The 21,165-nt window shown below is 40.5% G+C and overlaps 1 protein-coding gene across 3 annotated transcripts in view; it reads left to right on the top strand.

Annotated features, from left to right (window-relative positions):
- Positions 1–2,363: 2,363 nt before the first annotated feature.
- LOC5565598 (adenylate cyclase, germination specific) overlaps positions 2,364–21,165 on the top strand; it is a 110,604-nt gene continuing 91,802 nt past the window's right edge. For 2 of the 3 annotated variants that reach the window (XM_001649896.2, XM_021838095.1), the window contains exons 1-2: positions 2,370–2,493; positions 2,892–3,118. The gene's annotated coding sequence lies outside the window, so the exon portion shown is untranslated. Of the gene's footprint in view, positions 2,494–2,891; positions 3,119–21,165 lie in introns of all 3 variants that reach the window. The other variant, XM_021838096.1, reaches the window with a different exon arrangement.

The raw sequence follows: 21,165 nt of genomic DNA, 5'->3' as shown, positions 1-21,165 counted from the left end.
GAGCCCTTTGTTTGGTGTTATTGAAAATTAGGGTGGACCACATTTTCATAGAAATTGTGTAATTAACTTTCTTATTTGTAGAAATTATATTATACATGCTTCAGCAAAGTTATAGACCATTTAATTTCAAGCAACTTTGCCAAAAAAAGTTTTTTTGTATCTCTTAAATTGACCGATTTAGAGCTTTTTTCCTGCAGTGACATAGGGTGGCCCGAACAAAACTGGTTTTCTGGCTCTAGAGTTCTCAATTCAAATTTCTCATCAAAGTAGTCTATGAAACTTTTTTAGAGCTTTGAAAAATGCGTAATTTGGTGAGTGAAGAAACTCGCTATCTCCTTCCGTTTAGGAGTTATTGTTAGTTTTCTCTCAAAAACATGCCTACTTTGATTGTGGATATCTCTGATTGGGGCAAACATAAAAAATATCTTTTGACGGCATTCTAAAGACAAAATAAAATTGTATATTATATCAAAAAATTACAGATGTGTTATTTTTGTAACTCTAATAAAATGCCTTGAAAAACAAAGGATTTTAAGCAGAAAAACTTTAATAACTTTTGAACTAAAATAGATATCATCAATATTTTTGCATGAAAATTTGCGTTTTGTTAAATTATAAAAGTCGTTCATAGACCGCTTCGACGAGAAATCTGAAATAAGAAAGATAGGGCTCTAAAACTATTTTTAAGATTTTCTTAGTATGTATTTCTTTATTATTTTGCATTTTGAGCATTAAAATAAAATTTTAGACAAAAATGATCTTCTACAAAATTGTTTCTAAAAATGTAAGCTTTCATACTGTGTCATTTGAAACTAGGGTGGTCCACAATACCACACATATCATATAATCATCTTTTTTATTTGCAAAAATACTGGTATATGCTCTTAGGCAAAGCGGTAGAACTTGAAATTTTGATCAACTTTGCCAAAAAAAGTTTTTCTGTAGCTCAAAATTTGACCAATCTAGAGCATTTTTTCCTAATCATCGCAGGGTGGTCCAACAAAAATAAGTTTTTTAACTCTAGTTTTTTTAATATTATTTTCTCGTCAAAGTCGTCTATGAACGACTTTTAGAACTTAACAAAACGCAAATTTTCATGCAAAAAGATTGTAAATATCTATTTTAGTTCAAAAGTTATTAAAGTTTTTCTGCTTAAAATCCTTTGTTTTTCAAGGCATTTTATTAGAGTTACAAAAATAACACATCTGTAATTTTTTGATATAATATACAATTTTATTTTGTCTTTTGAATGCCGTCAAAAGATATTTTTTATGTTTGCCCCAATCAGAGAAATCCACAATCAAAGTAGGCATGTTTTTGAGAGAAAAACAACAATAACTCCTAAACGGAAGGAGATAGCGAGTTTCTTCACTCACCAAACTACGCATTTTTCAAAGGTCTAAAAGTGTTTCATAGACTACTTTGATGAGAAACTTGAATTGAAAACTCTAGAGCCAGAAAACCAGTTTTGTTCGGACCACCCTATGTCACCGTAGGAAAAAAGCTCTAAATCGGTCAATTTAAGAGATACAAAAAAACTTTTTTTGGCAAAATTGCTTGAAATTGAATGGTCTACAACTTTGCTGAAGCATGTATAATATAATTTCTACAAATAAGAAAGTTAGTTTAATCATTTCTATGAAAATGTGGTCCACCCTAATTTTCAATAAAACCAAACAAAGGGCTCAACTAATACAAACAACTTTGTACAAGACCGTTTTTGTTTAATGTTTCATTCTAAAGCTCAAAATACATCTTTCCGCGTAAAACTAATTCCTGGACCATAGTGCATTGTGTACTGTAAAATGATCATTGCGGAACGGAACAATTATAACGCACAGTGGTCGAAAATGCGTGTCAAAACTATTTTTGGACAAAATTCAATCAACATCCAACACAAGCTCACAGAAGTTACAATCTAAAGTAAATTTCCAAATTTTATCTTACTTATTCATAGAAAATAATCGACCTGAACCACCTTGTATCTCCATCGTACAATGCCTAATCTTTTAGCCGCCCTACTAGGGCAAACAAATGTATTCGTCGGTATTGGTACCCGGATGTGCTCGTTTGTTTATTCCGCAAAAGGCGAAGCATTCACTCACTGTTTGGGCCGCAGGATCTGCCTCCCCGAAGGCCACCCCACTGGCTGGCTGGCTGGTATACTGCCGCAGAAAAACCAACCAACGACGATGACGACCGACCGACTGTCGTCTATCTCAGATATTGAGGGGGGAGCAAAGGAGACGAGACCCGAGGTTGGAATCCCGCTGCGAAGCGGCTGCAAAGCTCTACTCCATCATTGAGGATTGTGGGGTTTCCGATCAACGGCTCGCCAACACCGGATTCAGTTCAGTCCGTGAGCTCGACGCGTTCGGTTTCGTCCTTTCTGGCAGTCTCTTGTTGTCCAGGATCCACGTGGACTAGTGGCGTAACCGCCATCGGTGCCACTTCACCGGTTCCGTTTGATTTGTGGTCAGAGTAATAGTGGAGGTTAGGATGGCCCATTGTGATCAAACTACAAAAATCTTAAGTTATGCCTCCCTGATTTATACATTTGGATCTCCAGAAACTACTGTGAAAATATGAGCGGAAGCGGTCATCTCTGAGGGAGACTAAACGAGCTCAAAGTTCGTATGAATAAAATTGACCAAATATATGTGTAACGGTGCCAATAAAATTTTCGGTTATAGGTCAATGAATTTCTTTTAGTCGAAAATGTAATTGGAACCGTTTTCCACATATATTTGGTTAATTTTCTTTATTGAAACTTTAAGATCGTTTAGCCCCTCTTAAGAGTTATTGGTTTCCGCTATAGTTTTCACAGTAGTTTCTTGAGGTTCAAATGAACCAATATGGGGGGTGTAAGTTAAGATTTTTGCATATAAAAGTGGGTCACCTTAGTGAACGTGGTCCCTTACTACCTGTGGCTTTGGATAGCGCACGGTGTTGAGTGCTACTCTATCTAGTGTCTGGCAGAGGTGATTCCACAGCGGATTTGACCGTCACACTGACGTGTGACTCTTGTGGCGGTGGTTGAGGTGGATTAGCATACCGGCAGTAACAGTCTACTAGCGGCGGCGGCAGTTATTAAAGTTCAATTTTGGAACGGAGAGAGGTAAGATTTTGGCGGCGCCGGGGGTAATTGGAAAAATTAAAAATATCTAATGGGAGGTGATTCGCGGAACGACGACGGCATGGTCGCCACAAATTGGCGGAAAACTTTCAAGTCGAGCTTTGGATTGGGCGTTTGTATGATGAAGGTGGAAGCGCGTGGTACTTTGTTCAATGGACGGTGCGGTGTGGTACGAACTTTATCGAAGAAGTTTTATAGATAGATTTCTTTATGTCGTTGGCCTTTTGACATATAAAGCAATACCTACCTACATAAAATATTGAAGTTAACTATTTTTTAAAATATTTAGACTTCACATCCAAAAAGTCGTCCTAGTTTTGATTTCTGTGTAACCTTAATTATAACACGAAAGATCTTAGAGCTTTTCGGGCTTTCAATACTCAGCTTCGCAGCGAAATAAAAATAACATTTTAGTGTTACAAGAATCAAATAATATTTCTCCAGTAAGTTTTGGGTTGCTGAGTCCATTGTTTCACGCAGAAATGTTTTAGCAAGTCACAATTTTGTGGTAAATTATGATTTATTTATTTCTTTGGTAAGTACAATCCACCGAGTAAGTCCATGGTAGGACTTACACTTTGGTATGACACATAGTTTGAAATTGTACGATTCAATATCCATTTTTTTTTCGAATTTATGTCTCCATACAAAATTCGTTGCTTCTTTTATATAGGTATTTTCAAAGTGATCAAAAATAACCTTTTTAATGACGAAAGTGTCACAAACTTTTTTGATTTGTATTCTTTAGTGCCTAAAAACTTATTTCTGTAGTAAACTAACCCGTATCCGCCCAGCAATTGAAGAATAAAGATCAGATTTCGATAATTCTTGACAAATTGTCTTCGTTTTAGTGAATGGAATCGACTGGTAGTCTTGTTTTTTTAGAATTATTGGATTTGCCATTGGAATTAGCATTAAGCATTTCGCACAAATTCTTAGGTGGTACAGTCCTAGACCATTGTATGAGGGTTGCCTCCTTCCCGTCCGTCTAACCCTTAGAGAATATTGACGCATCCTCCAACAGTCGAGAGCTGTCCTGGCCACGTCCTTGCGAAAGCTGGGGAATAGTAAAGGATGATTGATTGAACACCTACTTAAGAAAGATGCAGAGAACTCTACGACCTGTCATAGATGTTGTGGGATGTTGTGGAATGTTAATGGAAAGGGTAGTGCCATAGGATACGTTTGGTAAACGTCCTGGCTGACCAATATTTAATATTTACGCATTGTGATAATGCGCTGCTGATCAGAACAAACTCACCAAATTCCTTTTTCGAAACTCCTCTTCAATCCGTCGCTCCTCAGCAATGAACATCACATAACATAAACGGACACGCTTGTTTAAGCCGTAACTTAGCACTGCACTTTAAAATGCACGCACCGCGTGAAAAATCGATAAAATTTCCATCTCTAACCGAGCATCCACAAACTACTCAATTTTTAAATCAGTACGCTTAACACACACCGGAGATAAAAAACGAGTTGCGTGAAACAAATTCGGCTCGCAAATCGAAATAAGCAAATAAAAACACCAACTCCATAAATCGTCTTCAGATATAACCTCCAACCAGAAAAAAATACCTATTTCACTTTGAAAAGTATGTTTCTGTAGACCATTTTCATGGCATTTGTTTAAAATTTAAACAGGTTAGCAATTATTTCGGTGGGATACTGGGTCAAGTTGGGTAAAAATTACTAACTTCCTTTTGAATCGCATTTACCCAACTTATTGATATAAATCTGTTCCTAAATCAACTTGTTTTTACAGTTTTGATTCCGGACGGAATAGAACTAAATTAGATAATGAGACCAGCCTTGGGTATTTTCCGGCTGTTTAAGAACCGGACGAAAATTACCAACGTTCTAACTAGTTATTTTGCCTAAAATTCCATAAGAAAAAATTACTTTTCTCCGTATTGCATACACATTAAATAACGCATTTTCAAAAGTCAATATCTCCAAACCCAGACGTGCTTGAATATTTTTCAAAACGAAATTTTATTAAAGGATCTCAAATTATACTAATGGCGATATTTTGGCGCTTGGGAAAAATCTTTATCCGCAGTGCTATGTATTGTAATGTCAAATGCTCATAGAAATATAAAAATTATGGGTGTTTACATAACGTGCAGTCAACTTAAAATGCAGTTTTCGTCGAATGAGTATTTTTAAATATTCCAATATCTACAAAATATTACTTTTCAAATACATTGATGCCTCTGCAATAAAATGTTCCAATTCTAAAACATAAGATCAATGTTTCCTCGAATGATTGATGTAAGTGACATTCAAATTCACGAATTTCATGCAGAACCATACGCATCCCTTTCATCTAATTATTCCAATTTTTGCATGAATTTCAACACCACTGTTACAGGGAACGAAGAAAGACGACGGAAACGTCTTCAATCTTCTTCTTACTTCTGCACGGAATCGCTTCGATAGTTTCGCTCACCTGAAAATTTTCGGGAACAATTCTAAGGAATACTCCTTCTTTCTTCTTTAGGAAATCTCCGCAGCGGAGGCAAAAAATACACTTGAAATTGTTCTAGCTGAAAGATTTTCGATTTATTCAACTGACTCACGCGCAGTCACGGTGGACAATAGAAATATTAGTAGTAGAACGCTAATGGCGCTGTTCTCACAAAACTTAATTAGTTTATTATCACCTTTAACTGTATGTTTTCATTGTTTGTTCGATGCCATGTTGTAGTGGATGATTGTTAAATTTATTTGACACTTTGAGGACCGGTACTCAAGCTGTCAGCGCGTGGCAAACTAGATGTTGGTAACACGAACAGTAGCGACATTAGCATTCTACTACTAATATTTCTATTCGGTGGACACAACGAGGCAAGCTATTCCCACGTGTAAACAACGATTTTCCACCAAAACATGTGTCCTCATTCCTATCGTCAAGCATGAGGCCTTGAGGATAGTAAAAGAGAGCAGACCTTGCTTTCTATTGCACTCGTTCGAGTTTGCGATAGGAATGACGTCACTGCCAAATGTCATTTTTCGGAGTGAAACTTGCGGAGTAATAATAATAAATACCGATGACCAAGAGTGTTCTTGAGTACTGACTTCAAAACAGACAACATATAGCTTTATTCCGACGGTTTATATAGGTAGCTTTTCGTGTAGTTTACAACCTATCTTTGTTACACATTTTCTTCTGTCCCTCAAGGGGGTTCGGACTATTTGTCCGAATAGGACTGAACTCCTACAATTCTCATCCCTTCAGTTAATGCTTATCATTAATATTCAAACTATAAAATTCACTAGAGTATTCAACTTAATTCAGAATGTAAATTCAAAAATAAACATAATCACTGTTCTTATTGATAATTCTACTTCGTTTCGATCGCCTGGTTACAGGAGGCGTTGGAGGCATCTTACGTTTCCTCAATCGTCGTCTCGAATTCGAATCCTCGCTTTGGTGTTCAGAGTGTTCTTCAAACGGCGTCTGCGTAGAACTCGATGGCAATGACCAGACGGGCGCATCAAAGATATTTGAATCGGATGCAAATCCGTAAAAGTCCTCATCGTCGCTGGTGTGAGATGCTAGTTGGTGGTTTGCTGTATTTTGATCTTCAGGTTGTACTGGCGGGTCTCGATCGATCAGAATAGTAGAGGTTCTGCGATCGAAGGAATCCTCAACCAAACGTAACTGTTGCCTATGGGCGGTAAACAATCGACCGCCGAGTGAAACCTGGAAAATATTTGTAGACAATCTTTTAACAAACTTAGCCTGCAACCATCGTCGAATGTCAGTTGGGTTATGATTTTTGTAGTAGACAGGATCTCCTGCAGTCAGTTTTGTAAAAGGATCGTGTACGGAAATATCAGTAGATTGTTGATGCTTTGGTTTAGTTAGATGTCTTTTGTAGTGTGATTTGGGATTGATGAGGTCTAAATCCGTTTTAGGTTTAAAAGTGTAGACTCGTTCTGAAGGAAATTGACCATTATCCAAACCTGTAGTTAAACAAAAAGTTGTAGATCTTCTCCTCTGTCTCCAAGGTTCGCATCTGCGGGTCAAGTAAGTATTTCTTGAATACCTCTTTTATTAACCTTACCATCCTTTCTGCTTGTCCATTGCTTTGCGGGTTATAAGGTGGACTTTTCAGGACCTTGATACCTTGATTCTCTAGGAACTTGATGAAAGGCGTAGAGTTGAAGGGTGGACCCCCATCAGTAACGACAATATCTGGAAGACCGAACCTGGAGAACATTGCTGTAAATTTTCGTATGACTTTTTTGCTATCCGACCCATTTGGCATGAACTCCAGTTCTAGCCATTTAGTGTTGCTGTCAACAATTATTAAAAATACTTTTTGTTGAAAGTAAAAGAAGTCCGCATGTAGACGACTAAAAGGTCTCGTTGTTGGAATCCAAGTGTTCGTAGTTTTTGGTTTTTGGGAGATATGCATCTCATTGCAAACTCTGCAAGACTTAATGAAATTTTCTATGTCCTTATTCAGCCCAAACCAATAGACACTCCTACGAGCCAGTTGTTTTACCTTTTGAATTCCGGTGTGATTTTTATGCAACATCTTAAGGATAGGCTTTTGTAAACAACTAGGAATGATCAGTCTGTCTTGAAATAGGATACATCCATCAACTATTTCCAGGTCCTGATAATGTGCATGGACATCTTTGAATTCTGGTTTAGGTTTTTCAGGCCAGCCCTGTGTAATGTACTTTTCAACTTGTTGAAGGAAACTATCCTGCTCTGTTTTACAGGATATTTGCAGATAATCGATGGGAAAATCGGAGGAAAAGTTTAGATTTTTAATGTATTCTCGTTGCAATGATTTTGGCACTTCAGTAGGGAGTGGGAAACGAGAGCAGAAGTCCGCATTTCCCATTTTAGAAGATGGTCGATAAATAATATCAAAGTCGTAAATCGAAAGTTCCATAACGTATCGTTGTAGTCTAGTAACATACATGGAATTTCGGCCTTCTTTCCCAAAAATTCCAATTAGTGGCTTGTGGTCCGTATACACCTTAAATTTCTGCCCGTAGAGAAACTTATGGAACTTTTTGATGATAGTTACCATCGCTAAAGCTTCCAAATGAAGTATGGGGTACTTTTGTTGGGCATTATTAAGGGAAAATGATGCAAATGAAATAGGTTTTTCAACGCCATTGATTTCGTGTGCTATCACTCCTCCAATACCATAGGTGCAAGCATCCGAAACCACAACAACTTGTTTCTTTGGATCAAAGAATTCCAAAAGATTCCCACTTAAAAGGTATGTTTTGCATTCGTCAAAAGCTCTTTTGCAATCATTGGACCATACAAACTGAACGTCTTTTTTTAGTAATTTGTAAAAACAACTCAAGCGGGATGACAAATGGGGAATGAACTTTCCATAAAAGTTCAACAACCCCAAAAATGCTTTTAATTCTGTAACATTTCGTGGCGGTTTAGCTGCACGAATAGTTTCCACTTTTTGCGGACATGGCATTAATCCTTTGTCTGAAATAATGTGTCCAAGGTAAGGCAAAGAATTTACAAAAAAATTGCATTTCTTGAGGTTGATCTTAATGTTAGCTTTAGACAAACGATCTAAAACTAAGTAAAGATTCTTTTTACAGTCTTCATAGTCTATCCCTGCAATCAATAAGTCATCGAGGTAACAAAATACTAAAGGTAAACCGTTCAAAATTTGATCCATGACTTTTTGAAAAATGGAAGCACTAGACGATGCACCTTGTGGAAGCCTGTTATAAGTGTAGAGCCCTTTAAGGGTATTAATCACCATGAATTTTTGCGATCTTTTGGAAAGTTTTAGTTGGGTGTATGCACCCGCAAGATCAAGTGAGCAAAATACTTTAGCACCAGCCAGCGATGCAAAAAGATCCTGTGCTTTTGGCAAAGGGTAAGTATTCGGAACGATTAACTAGTTAATAGAGACTTTGCAGTCAATAACAAGTCGAATATTTTGATCCTTTTTGACCACTACAACTACAGGAGAAGCCCACTCACTTGCTTCGATGGGCTTAATGACTCCATCCTTTTCTAACCCATCAAGATGTTCAATAACTTTTTGCCTAAGCCTCAAAGGCACATCATAGGCTTTTTTGAAAACTGGTCTATCATCCTTCAGAACAAGATCCCCTTCAAAGCCGACAATTGGATCGGAAAAACTTTTTGTAAAAATGTGAGAAAACTTACACTTAACATCTTCAACTGTGCGCTCAGTTTCGCTCTCTGAAATCTGATGAACTCTCGCACTGGAAAACAGTTTGCGCCAGTCTGGGAAGAACAAGTCAAGCCATTTTCTGCCAAAGAGGGGAACAATTCTACGTGAGTGCTTTGACCTTTTCAATACCACCAATTCCAATTGTTGCTTGCGATTTCCATGCACATCCGCTGACACCATGATGTATCCTTTAACCTCTAGGTTCGCTCCATCCACGACGACCAAGCTATTGTTGTACGGTTCCAACTGCAAATGGCTGAATCTGCTATGGTAGTCAGGCTCGTCAATCACGCTAACTGCTGAGCCACAGTCTACTTCCATCTTCAAATTGACGCTTTCAACTGAAGCTTCAATAAAACATTGCTCATTTAGTCTCTTTACCGAAGAAATCTGCATGCAATCTTCCTCAGATTCCGAGCTACTATCCTTGAGGTCCTCTCGGAGACGCTTGAAATAGTCCGTACGGCTAGCGGTTTGGGTTGGAGAGGTTGGAGTGGTGGGTGTAGATTCAACAAATTTGACATGCATCTTCTTTTTCCTCTTTAACTCAAAGCAGTATTTCTTTGTGTGTCCTTTCTTGTTGCAAAAAACACAGAAATAGGGTTTTCTGGGTGTGGGGAAAGACCTACTGCGATTCCTGCTGTGACTTCTATCTCGGCTCCTATCATCCCTGTTCCTCCTATCTCTGCTTCTAGACCGATAAGAGCTATATACTTTCCTTCTGTTGTCATCTACTTTCGCCACTACCGTAAGCCTGTTGTCGTTCATCATTCGAGTCCTAACTCCAGCTACTTCCCGATTAACGATAATTTTCTCGGCTTTCGCCAAAGTTAAATCTTCTTCTTCGATTAATTTTTGCTAGACTTGCTTGTCCAAAACCCCCATCACCAATTTGTTCCTCATAGCAGTTTCCTTAAATGCTGCCCCAAATTCACAGCTTTCCGCTTGGAGTTTAACCTTCAAGATGAAGTCTTCAGCAGTTTCTGAGTCCCCTTGCACCATGTTATAAAATTTGTTGCGCTGAAACATATCCGTATCAGCCTTGTCAAAACGACGCTTTAGTGACTCAATAATCGCTTCATAAGTCTTCTCAGCTAAATCAACACCAGGGTGTAAGAGTTTCAGTTCGCTGTACGTCTCTCTACCGCACAACGCTAAGAAATATGAAAGCTTTTCTTCTTCTGAAATCTTGTTGATCTTGAAGATCCACTCAATTTGTTCTACTTATTGTGCGAAGCTTGTGCCGGGGACAAAGGTTTCAATATGGCCTATCAACGGCATCGCTTGTCTGGGGTAGATAAAACAAGCAAACAAAAGACAAGAGGCTAACTCAATATGGAATTCTCCCCAAATCAAACAAAGTAAATAAAATACAAGAAAATGGAGCACGTACTTTTTTTTTGATGCGACGCTACTACTTCCGACCAAAATCTGATTCGGATAAGGGATCAGCAACACGGTTCCACTCAAACGGCCACAGCAACCAACAACAGCAATCTAGCAGCAACCAGCTCCACAACAGCAATCAACAACACAGCAACAACCCACTGGAATCTTCTCGGCGACGGCGACGGCGACGTAACCACAACGAGCCAAACACCTACGATGAAAATTTTCTTCTTGCCGTACAGCGGCTAGCAGCACCGGATTTTGATTTTTTCTTCCTTTAGCCTGCTCTCTTTTCACAATATCACTCTGCCTAAGCAAATAACACGCTTCCGGAAAATCAGCACTACCGGACCTGCTTGGCAAACAAAACAGAGAAACAAAAAAAAAATCCCCAATTACATATCACCTATTCCAATAAGAATTTACTCCGCTTTGATCTGACACAATCTGCCGAAAAACAAAAGATGGCCTTTTCAGTAGCAGCCAAAATGGAATCACAAAGCGGCCCAAACAAAAACCGTAGCACGCTTTCCACACTTTTACCTTCTTCTTCTCAATTACACGGGATTCGCGTTCGCCTAAAACTCTGGCGGAAATCAGCTGCCACTTCACTTTTTGCACTGAATTTTCACTTTTCACTGCTCAAACCAAATTACAATCCTCGTCGACACTGAAACTTGCGGAGTAATAATAATAAATACCGATGACCAAGAGTGTTCTTGAGTACTGACTTCAAAACAGACAACATATAGCTTTATTCCGACGGTTTATATAGGTAGCTTTTCGTGTAGTTTACAACCTATTTTTGTTACACATTTTCTTCTGTCCCTCAAGGGGGTTCGGACTATTTGTCCGAATAGGACTGAACTCCTACACGGAGTATAATACCTTGCTTCATTTTACCAAGTAGTGTGTGATCATTTGACCGTGACGCTTGCTCCTGCGGGGGCGGGTGAAGCGGTCAAGCAGGATTAATCGTGTTACGTGCGTAGTGCAGTGAAAAAGTGTGTAGTATTTTGCGGTAATCACAGTGCGTTGACGGAAAAACAGCATTACATCCTGGTAAAATCATTCTTTATTATCATTTACTCACCTATTACCATATGAAACTAAATACGTGCCAGGGTCGAAAATTTAATTTTCGATTCGGGAAGTGTAAAAACATTTGATATCTGGGTGTTTTTATGCGGGACTTCTTCTTCTTCTTTCTGACGTACCGTTTTGACTCATATTCCGAACACTTAGGCCAACAGTGACTTCAAATGCATCTGATTGGCATAAATTGGCAGATATTTGTGTAAATTTTAGTTGCCTCGCAAAGCCTAACTGTTAGCTGTTGGGTGCACCGATAATAATGTTGATTTAAATAGTCTTAGTATTGTTTTTGCGTTAAAGTATGGAACAACATTTTGATTCAAATGCCGAACACTGTGTTCATTCTGTCTCATATTCCGAACACCTTGATTCAAATTCCGAACAGCACGAATAAATCGTATTCAAATTAATAATTTTGCAAATATATTTACTTAAGCTTAATCATCTGGTCTGAAACTAGAGAATCATCACTACTTCCGCGGTATAAATTATATTGGAGACGTTAAAATTGAATTGCAATTGACTTCCATTTCTTTGTTATTTGGTGACATATTTCAGCGAAACATTTCAACCAAATCGCCATACAAAAACCGAGTGTTCGGAATATGAGTCTGTTCGGAATTTGAGACAAAACGGTACGTCCCCACTGGGACAAAGCCTGCTTCTCAGCTTAGTGTTCTTATGAGCACTTCCACAGTTATTAACCGAGAGCTTACTATGCCAATGACCATTCTTGCATGCGTACATCGTGTGGCAGGTACGAAGATACTCTATGCCCTGGGAAGTCGAGAAAATTTCCAATCCGAAAAGATCCTCGACTGGTGGGATTCGAACCCACGACCCTCAGCTTGGTCTTGCTGAATAGCTGCGCGTTTACCGCTACGGCTATCTGGGCCCCATTATGCGGGGCTTACTGTATATGAAAATGACCTCAGAATGTGTGTGTATTTACTGCCATTCTTGAAATGGGTCGTTGGAATTTCAGTAGAGCTATCACCTTTCATCTCCTGGGCTAAAATTGACGTGGGAAAACTGATCAAGAAGGCAAAACACGAGGTCTCCTACTCTACTACACTGGTCTATTGATTGCTCTGCTACTTACAATAGTCCTATGTGTGTGTGTATGGGGGGGGGGGGGGGGGTTTCGGACGGCGTGGATCGTTTGGGGAAAGCGATGGTGGGCGGGGATCGGGCGGTGACGACGGGAGCTGACGGACGGTGACTGGCTTGGTGACGGCGGTGGGTGGCGTTCTCAACCGGGCTTCTCAGCAACGATCGGGGGCGCGCACCGGGCTTCTCAGCAACGATGATGCGGGGCACGATTCTGGGCACTCACAGGCGGATAGGCGAGTGGTTGCTGGGTGGTCGCTCGATCCTTAATGGTTGTAATGGTTAGCCGTTCCAAGGTGGGCTGGTGGCACATGTTTGCCCCGGTTCACGGGCAATCGCAAACACTGGGAACCCAGCGGCGGCCTTGGGTGGCGAAGGCGTCGAGGAATTAATCTCAATGGGTCCTACATGTGGAAGCCGGAAAGAGGGTCTTGTATAGGGTTTTGCCACACTCAATTCTCATACCTGATTTTTATTCTGGTCTACACTTAGTCTTCATCTTCCACTGTTCTCTTTATGCTAACACACTTTCTTTGGCCAAAGCACAACTATATAACGTGAGTTAATAAACTGTCACTGATTAGCCTGGACTTCTTAACACCTTGACGGTAAGTGGAAAAGACCTCTCGAGTGGTCTCGGACCGGTAGCAAACCTCCCCTTTTCCCTTTTTCCAGAAAAAATCCTTTTCTTTCCATTTCTTGATCCCGATTTGTCCATTTTCCTTTTATTCTCCGATCCAGATATGTGTAGCTTAAGTGTATGCCTAGTGGGTGTAATATAATTTTGGTGCATTCAACTTGACCGTTTCTTTATCTGGAGTGAGTGTCTTACTCAAAGGCTTCTCTATTAACAATTTAAGAATTTTAATAGTTTTACACATTTTTGTAAAAGTTCTTACAGTGAATTAAACATAATCTGAGCGGTTTTTTTGAGAACAATAATATAATCAAAATCAATTAACGATCTCAATAGTAATGTCGATTGTTTCTCTCAAAGAGTTCTTGACGAACAGCAGTATGAGAGATGTTTGCTGTTGCATAGTGTTGGGCACTCGCTTGGGGCGCTCACCTTCTCTACCAACTAGAGCCTCTCTCATAGGGTTACTGTAACAATACATGCATACAATGTTCTTCCATAAAAGCACTGCCGGTCAGTGGGATGTGTGTGATATGTTGATTATTAAATCTTAACTGCACGTCATGATGGTTGTCACAAGATTGATTTTATAGAAGATTTCAGACTTATGCGTAACTTAGTTCTAACAATTCTATGTGTTGTTCTTTTGGTATTCTTATGCTAAAGGGCGGTGCTTGGAGTTGTCCTTCATTAAGGCTTAGCCAATGAGAGCTGAATTGAAAGGTTTTCAAGAGAGAGAGAGAGAGAGAGAGAGAGAGAGAGAGAGAGAGAGAGAGAGAGAGAGAGAGAGAGAGAGAGAGAGAGAGAGAGAGAGAGAGAGAGAGAGAGAGAGAGAGAGAGAGAGAGAGAGAGAGAGAGAGAGAGAGAGAGAGAGAGAGAGAGAGAGAGAGAGAGAGAGAGAGAGAGAGAGAGAGAGAGAGAGAGAGAGAGAGAGAGAGAGAGAGAGAGAGAGAGAGAGAGAGAGAGAGAGAGAGAGAGAGAGAGAGAGAGAGAGAGAGAGAGAGAGAGAGAGAGAGAGAGAGAGAGAGAGAGAGAGAGAGAGAGAGAGAGAGAGAGAGAGAGAGAGAGAGAGAGAGAGAGAGAGAGAGAGAGAGAGAGAGAGAGAGAGAGAGAGAGAGAGAGAGAGAGAGAGAGAGAGAGAGAGAGAATGAAGCGTGATGCGCTTGGTGACAGTTCGGTAAATTAATGCATACGCATGGAATATAGATTGAGTTCAAGTGCCTCGATGGTTTGAGGCAAAGAAAGGATCGAATTACGGTCGGTTACCGCATATGTTGGAAATTGTGTAATAAGTACTGTGCACCCCCGCTAATTTGAACGGTACCTCATGCAAACCATCGGGGTTCATTTTTAATTTGAACATCTAGTCACCCTAGAAACGTGTTTCTGGTTACCTTTTTCACTGTTTTGTTTTGATTCTGCTTTCCGTTCCACAGCGTTCCATCTCACTTCACTCCGTTCCATGAGCTAAATGACGTTTGAACCATTTTTAATTTGAATGATGTGCAAATTAGCGGGGTACAGATTAAAAAGTGTTCAGATTAAATGTGGTCAAACCAACGGGGGTACCCGGTACATTCTTGAAGTGTCAACGACATGGGTCGTCGTTATTTGAGAATTAATGCAAAAGCAATAATTTAGTTCGGAGCGCTCATTGTCGTTTTGTTACCAAGTGGACAATCGCTTATTCTATGAAGACAGTTGGTTTATGTCAAATGGGTTTCTTACTGTGGAAAAATTAAGATTTTACAACATGTGTTGGAGAAGGCCGGGAAATATATTTTAAGGTGCATACCTTGCTTCTTTTTACCGTGCGCGCAGTGTGACGTATTATGATTTTTTTTCTTTCGTTCGTTTCCTTGGCAGCAAAGCACAAGGAAAATTTAGTTCCAAATCACAAGAAGTGGGAACAATGAAGTGTGTATAAGGTGTCCCAGAAAGTATAGACACTACTTTGATAACGAGAATAACAATAATATTTCAAACAACTATATATTTTTAAATTTTTGAATTTTTTCTTGAGGAATTTTAAAAGCTGTCTGCGACAATTTTGTTCGATAAAATAACCTTTTGAATAAAAATTATTGGTTTTAGAAAATTAATTTTCATCTAGCCAGCACAGACCCTACTTTTGTGTTATGTTAGAACTTAACTAGTAATAAATGTCTTTATCAAAATCCTTCTATGTGATTAGTTCGAGTACAATATATCTAAGATGTTCCACAAGAATTTTTGTTCAATTTTTTTTTGGATTTGCTGGAAAACGTTTCTCTTTTTTGATATATTCGAATCCTCTGAGCAGAAACTCAATAGAGAAACTTAAAAGTATAGTTAACTACCTTGTACCTTTTAATTCCGCCCTAAATGCTTATCTTTGACAGATACGCGTATTTCGACTACCACTTGCAGTCTTCTTCAGTGTCAGTTACTCGTATCCACTGAAGAAATGGTCGCATCTCTCTACCTTAAATGCCCACACCAGATAAGTACCCATACAATTAAACTACCTAGGAAAGTTTCAACAGGGGTATACCTGCCATGTCGTGGTGAAAAATAGAAAAGGGTTAATAATAATTATACTTACCTTACCAGTCAGGCTAAGGCCTGGGTGGCCTCTGCTGTACGTAGGAGACGTCTCTATTCGACTCGGCCCATGGCTGCCCGTCGCCAGCCACTCAACTTGATCGACCCATCTTGCTCGCTGCGCACCACGTCGTCTTGTGCCGGTCGGATTGTTTTCAAGAACTGTTTTCACCGGGTTGTTATCCGACATTCTGGTGACATGCCCGGCCCACCGCAGCCTCCCAAATTTTGCGAGGTGGACGATGGTTGGTTCTCCCAGCAGCTGGTGCAATTCATGGTTCATCCGCCTTCTCCACGTTCCGTCTTTCATCTGCACCCCACCGTAGATGGTCCGCAACACTTTCCGTTCGAAAACACCAAGGGCGCGTTGATCCTCTGCACGTAGGGTCCATGTTTCGTGCCCATAGAGGAGTACCGGTCTAATCAGCGTCTTGTAGATGGTTAGCTTCGTGCGATGGCGAACTTTGCTCGATCGGAGCGTTCTGCGGAGTCCAAAGTAGGCACGATTTTCAGCAACAATGCGTCTCTGGATATCTCTGCTGGTGTCGTTGTCGGCGGTCACCAGTTAGCCCAAGTACACGAATCCTTAGACAACCTCGATTTCATCACCGTCAATCAAGCATGGGAAACATTCACTCGAATATTGCATTTCTCTCGCTCACATCCACAAGCGGTCAAGAGCGAGATTGCCGTTTCTCCGACCAAGCTGAGTGTTTCAATTTCCAATGCGCTTTCTTCTTGTTCGCCGAGCGACAAATTCGACAAAAACAACAACAGAATGATTCACTACCGACTCCTTGTGCCGAAGGCATCCGATTGCTGTATCTAATGATTCTTTACATTCCGATTCCGCACGAGTGACATTCGTATTTGAGAGCTGAAGAGCGTTCACTGACTGGTAATACACAAGGCGAAATGTTTCAGTGAACGCAAAATCTGTACATTTCACAGGAAGCTTTCAGTGATCGAATGGCGAACGCGTTCTTTCGTGTCTCCAATTTAAGAGAGGATAGGTGCTCTCTCCGCTCCGTTTATCTTTTCACTTTCGGTTTATCTCAATCGTTTACGATTCGTCGGGATTGCGCTCAGCCTAGTAGCGTTCGGCAGTCGTTGAACATTCGGTGGCAGCAGATACTTTGCAGATATTTTATCGGTAGCGTTCGGGTGAGTGAGTGAATTTTCCCATGCTTGCCGTCAATATGAACTCGAGGTGGGGGGCGTGCCATGTCTTCTCTTGAGCCCCTCGCTATCATGTATTTCGTCTTCGACACATTGATGTCCAGGTGGATTCTCCTAGCTTCAGCCCTTAGTCGGATGTACGTATGCGCCATCGTCTCACAGTTGCGTGCAACAATATCAATGTCGTCGGCGAAACCAAGTAACTGAACGAACTTTCTGAAGATCGTGCCACTCGTGTCTATCCCCGCTCTTCTTATCACACCCTCTAACGTAATGTTGAACAGTAAACACGAAAGGACATCACCTTGCCGCAACCCTCTGCGAGATTCGAAGGGACTCGAGAGTGTCCCTGATACTCGGACTACGCACGGACAACACGGACAAATCACTCGCTCCATCGTCGCCTTGATCAATCATATCAGTTTGTTCGGGAAACCGTACTCGTGCATAATCTGCCATAGCTGTTCTCGATCGATTGTATCATAGGCCGATTGAAAATCGATGAATAAATGATGTGTGGGTACATTGTCTTCGCGGCATTTCTGCAACACCTGGCGGATGGCGAATATCTGGTCGAGTGCCTAGTTCGCTCTCGTGCCGTGTTGCAGCATTCTCGCCCATGCTGCATTCTGCTCATTCTTCAACTGCTCGCATTCGCCGTCGTACCAGTCGTTTCTCTGATTCGGGGTCGCTTGACCTAGTGCTGCTGTTGCGGTGCTACCTATGGCAGATCTTATGTGCTTCCAGCCATCTTCAAGAGTGGCGGCGCCAAGCTGCTCTTCCGTTGGTAGGGCCACTTCCAGCTGCTGCGCGTATTCTTGGGCTACTTCTAAGTCCCGTAGCCGCTCGATGTTAAGCCACGGCGTTCGGCTTCGACGCGAGTTGGTCACGGTCGAAAGTTTTGAGCGCATACATACAGCAGCTAGGTAGTGATCCGAATCTATATTCGCACTGAGGTATGTGCGAACATTGGCGATGTCAGAGAAGAATTTCCCGTCGATTGGAACGTGGCTGATTTGGTTCTCGGTTAGATTATCGGGTGATCTCCAGGTGGCCTTATGGATATCTCTGCGGAGGAAGAAGGTGCTTCGGACTACCATACCACGAGAGGCTGCAAAGTTGACGCATCGTTGGCCGTTGTCGTTAGATACGGCGTGCAGGCTGTTCCGCCCGATCACCACCACATTTCCTCTCGTCCTACCTGTGCGTCCATGACGCCAAAAACGATTTTCACGTCACGCGGCGAGCATCCGTCACATATCTGCTCCAGCTGCGCGTAAAACGTCTCCTTCTCGTCGTCTGGTCTCCCTTCGTGTGGGCAGTGTACGTAGATAATGATGTAGTTGAAGAAACGGCCTTTTATCCTCATCTTGCACATCCTTGCGTTGATCGGCTGTCATCTGATAACGCGTTGCCGCATCTTGCCCAACACTATGAAAAGAAATATGGTCTTTACTCTCGAAAACGTATTATTACTAATGGAGAATCGCGAATAACTTATGAAAATGGCCTATTTTAATATTTAAATAATATATTTTGCATTAAACTCGATATAATTCGCAAATGTCTACTTCTAGAGAAATTATTCATATGATCATTATGGCTAAGAATCATTTCGAGATGCTTACTGTATCATCAGAACGTATTTATTTTGACAGAAAATCAAAATTTTGAAAATCGACCAAAAGTTGTTCTTAGAAAAACTTTTTCATTAAAAATTTCTCCATCATAAAACTTTGTCCCAAACATCTTATTACTATCAAGATTCTATGGTGAAAATTTAAAAAAATATTCAAAATGGGGTTTTTGTGTAATTTAAAATTCAAGTTTTATTTTTGATTTTTCTATGAAAATAAATAACATATTTTTTCAGTGTTTATTTTTTTCTTATAGTCCAAACGGTTCACTACAACTTCTTCATAGAACATTTTTCTCTAAAATCAACCGTTTCGGAATAAGAATTTTTCAAATAAGTTGCATGCAATAATTTATAGGCCATTTTCAAAAGTTACACTTGAGTCAAAATGATAAATTTTTCTATGGAAAACACTTATTCTGCCATATAAAAAACATGTGCAAAATTTAATCCAAATCGAAGATGGTCGAGTTCTGTGACTGACCGATTTGACATGGAATCCGTCTGTAGTGCCACAGCTTTGGTAGAAGGTAGCCGCTCGATGCCAACTTTTCCACACCTTCTGTCCAGTCCAACAAAGTTCCTGCAGCTCTACGATATCGAAGTTTCGGGATGTAGATCGTCAGAGATTATCCTGTCGCAACCTGTGAAACCAAGTGACATGTTTCAAGTTTCCAATCGTAATCCTTATTTCATCGCGTGGGTCTTTGCCGATGGTTCCGGGTCGTATTATCTCCTTTGTTATTCGCAATAAGGTTTATTACGGATGGCTTATTAGGCCTACGCCAATACTCCTGTCTTGCCGGAGCGCCATTGTGCCAGCTCTGTTTAACGTCCCAACTAACACTAGGGCGATCGCGCTGATGGGACTACCACCTTGGATTTAGCTGTGCGCGATTCAGCATTTCTTGCTCAGCCGCTGGATACCAGAACAGACGCTGTTCGAGCCGCACTTCCTGGTGAACAGACGCTCGAGACATACCTCCTCAATCTAGCTGATGTCAGAAGGACGACAGTGCCCATGCGGCACTACCAGCTAAGTACGCAACCCTTAGCTGGCGGTCTTTGTCATCGTTTGACCCGTGGAAGCGTGAGGTAGGAACTTGTGAGGACCAGAGCTGTGTTAACCCGTTAACGCCCAAAGTATCTCACAATTGGAATTCAGCTCAGTTTTTGTTATTCATAGTCGTATTCCCATAAATTAAACCTTATTTCACCAAAAAATTTCAAGTCTATGGTGGGGATCCAAAAAAATTCTTGAAAGTGTGTCGTCCACATCTAGTTGATCTATAAGTTTATTTTCGAGATTAATCAAATATATTTTCATGCTTTTCGACCCATTACAATGTAAAGAAGTTGAAAAAACTGCAGGTGAGGGGTAATTCATAAATTACGTCCCGTACAGAAGAGAAAGGAAGGGGTTACAAGGAAACGTGACTACCCATATAAAAATTGAAATCCATAAAAAAGTGTGATATAGAGGAAAATTGAGGAGGATAAATATGGCAAAACTTTGCGTGACGTAATTTATGGACGTACCCTTATAAAGAAATTGCAACATAAAGAATAAAAATTTCAGAGGCGAAAGATGCATGTCAGAACTAAATCATTTAGTGACTTCAATTCAATTTTCTACTCTACCACGCAAGTAAGATACAGACATACATAAATTTCCATACATGTACATGTACAATTATGCACACTTACACCCTTTATATCTTCTTCTTCTTTCTGGCGTTACGTCCTCACTGGGACAGAGCCTGCTTCTCAGCTTAGTGTTCTTATGAGCACTTCCACAGTTATTAATTGAGAGCTTACTATGCCAATGACCATTTTTGCATGCGTATATCGTGTGGCAGGTAGATACTCTATGCCCTGGGAAGTCGAGAAAATTTCCAACCCGAAAAGACCCTCGACCGGTGGGATTCGAACCCACGACCCTCAGCTTGGTCTTGCTGAATAGCTGCGCGTTTACCGCTACGGCTACCTGGGCCCCATACACCCTTTATATACCAAAAACAAAATAAAATCTTAGGTCAAATTTTTTTATTATAAAAAAAAACCTACAGATGTTTCAGAATAGTCTTCAAAAAGATTCTATAAAACTTGCCAGCTGTTAATGCCCTGCCCAGCGTATAAACATAACTAGCAAAATATTTTTTCTGGGTCAAGCTATTAGTATATGTGGCTC

Source organism: Aedes aegypti, chromosome 1, assembly GCF_002204515.2.
Source record: "Aedes aegypti strain LVP_AGWG chromosome 1, AaegL5.0 Primary Assembly, whole genome shotgun sequence".
In the NCBI taxonomy this organism is placed as follows: Eukaryota; Metazoa; Arthropoda; class Insecta; order Diptera; family Culicidae; genus Aedes; species Aedes aegypti.
This window is presented reverse-complemented; position numbering and strand designations above follow the sequence as displayed.